This window comes from Orycteropus afer, unplaced genomic scaffold (genome assembly GCF_000298275.1).
Source record: "Orycteropus afer afer isolate SDZICR_OR568_19922 unplaced genomic scaffold, OryAfe1.0 scaffold00280, whole genome shotgun sequence".
Lineage (NCBI taxonomy): Eukaryota > Metazoa > Chordata > Mammalia > Tubulidentata > Orycteropodidae > Orycteropus > Orycteropus afer.
In genome coordinates this window covers 3,135,028-3,137,741 of record NW_006921867.1, presented here as the reverse complement: position 1 = coordinate 3,137,741, position 2,714 = coordinate 3,135,028, and positions in this window count along the sequence as shown.

Genomic DNA, 2,714 nt, shown 5'->3' with positions numbered 1-2,714 from the left:
TATTTGATTAAGTAATATTCATATTTCCTAGCAAGTGTAATTTCAGTTCATAGAATCACAGGTTAAAATAACCAATTTTAGAGCTTTCTGATTTTAAGACATGTTATTTCTTGGAAAATCACACAGAAGATTTATAGAAAGCATATTATACACACAGAGGATTTATATAAAGTTTATTAGACACATAGGAGCTCTGGTAGCGTAATGCCTAAGGCATTTGACTGCTAACCAGAAGGTTGGAGGTTCAAAACCAACAGCCACTCCTCAGAAGGAAGATGGGGCAATCTACTTCCATAGGGATACTGCCTCGGAAACCCAAGGAGGGGTCGCTATGAGTCAGGTCCTCTCGATGGCACATAACAACGCTAACAACAATATTATATGTGTAAACCTGTTAACATTTTTTTTTCTTTGCAAAGATGACTTTTTAGTATATGACACATCCATAAACACATACCATAGTAATAATAACTGGAAGAAAGAGTGATTAGATACAAGTGCCTCTTCTCCACATGTTGTGAACTTGGTTCATGGAAAAAATACCCTTACCTTTGGAGTGTCTGAGTTTGGGGTCCTGGTCCTGCTTCACTTCCACTTGACTTCTATGAATTATTTCAAACTTACAGCATCTCTATATTGAATTTTAAGCTTTGATTCTCACAGAAGGATTGTTATTTTTCTTGTTAGGTGTTGCTGAGTCATCTCCGACTCATAGTGACCCCATGCACAGCAGAACGAAACACTGCCCAGTCCCACGCCAGCTTCATGTTCCTTGCTGTACTTGAGCCCAATCATCACAGCCACTGTGTCAATCCATCACATTGAGGGCCTTCCCCTTTTTTTTTGTCAACCCTCCACCTTACCAAGCATGACATCCTTCTCCAGGGAATGGTCCCTTCTGACAACATGACCGAAGTAGGTGACATGAAGTCTGACCATTCCTGCTTCCAAGGAGCATTCAGGTTGCACTTCCTCCAGGACAGATCTGTTAGTTCCTTGAGCAGCCATGGTACTTTCAGCATTCTTCACCACCACCACCACAACTCAAAAGCAGCAATTCTTCTTCAGTCTTCCTTATTCATTTTCCAGCTCTCACAAGCATACGAGGTGACTGAAAATACCATGGCTTGTGTCAGGCACACTAGTCCTCAAGTAGACATCTTTGCTCTTCAGCACTTGAAAGAGGTCCTTTGCAGCTAATTTGCCACATGCTGTAAGTCCTCTGATGCTCTGACTGCTGCTTTCATTGGTGTCGATTGTAGAATGTGAAGTCTCTGACAACTTCAATCTTTTCTCCATTTATCGGGATGCTGCTTATAGGTCCAGTTGTGAGATTTTTGTTTTCTTCATACTGAGATGAAGTTGAAACCCACCAGCTGTTCTGTAGAAGGGAGATGGGACAGTCTACTTTGGTAAAAATTTATCGCCTTGGCTCACTATGAGTTGGAATTGACTCAATGACATTGGGTTTGATTTTTTGGTTTTCTCCCCTACCACTTTGTAAAATCACTGTGGAATATCATTAAGAGCTTGAATCAATGGCAAAAAAATATAAATTTTTATTTTATTATTTGTAGAAATCATGGAGTAATTTTATATGGAAAATATAAAAAGTGTTTGCCTTAGAGTAGCTCTGGTGGCATAGTGCCTAAGGCACTTGACTTCCAACCAGAAGGCTAGTGGTTCAAACCCACCAGCCACTCCCCAGAAGGAAGGTTGAGCAATCTACTTCCATAGTAATACTACCTCAGAAACCCAAGGAGGGGTCGCTATGAGTCAGACCCAACTCAGTGGCAGTGTCTGATTTTGTGTTTTGGTTTTTAGAGTAAGTGGGAATTTTTGTTTTGCTTTGCTTTCTAAAGATACTGATTATTGCTATTAATTCTTCTTTCTGTTAATTACTGAGCTAACAGTGCTATAGGTAGATACACACTAGCAGTAATTTAATGACACTAGTAAGTGTAACTATAGGAGCTCTGGTAGCATAGTGCTTAAGGCACTTGACTGCAAACCAGAAGGCTGGTGGTTCAAACCCACCAGCCTCTCCTCTGAAGGAAGATGGGGCAATCTACTTCCGTAGTGATATTGCCTCGGAAACCCGAGGAAGGGTCACCATGAGTCAGGCCTGACTCGATGGCACATAACAACAACAACAACATATTGAGATGCAATTCATACTTCAGACTGAATTCTTCAATCTTTATCAGTAATTGTTTCAAGTCATCCTCACTTTCAGCAAGCAAAGTTGTGTTGTCAGCATATCGCAGGTTGTTAATGATTCTTCCTCCAATCCTGATACCACGTTCTTCTTCATATATTCCAACTTCTTGTGTTATTTGTTCAGCATACAGATTGAACAAGTACAGTGAAAGGACACAACCCTGATGCACTCCCTTCTTGATTTTAAACCATGTAGTGCCTTCTTGTTCTGTTCGAAACGCAGCCTCATGCTCTATGTACAGGTTCCTCATGAGTACAATGAAGTGTTCGGGAATTCTCATTTTTCTCAATTTTACCCATAATTTGTTATAATCCACACAATCAAATGCTTTTGCATAGGCAATATAACACAAGTAAACATCTTTATGGTATTCTTTACATTGAGCCAAGATCCATTTGACATCAGCAATGATATCCTCATTCTATATCCTCTTCTGAATCCAGCTTGCATTTCTGGAAGTTCTCTGTCAATATATTGCTGTAACCGTTTTTGT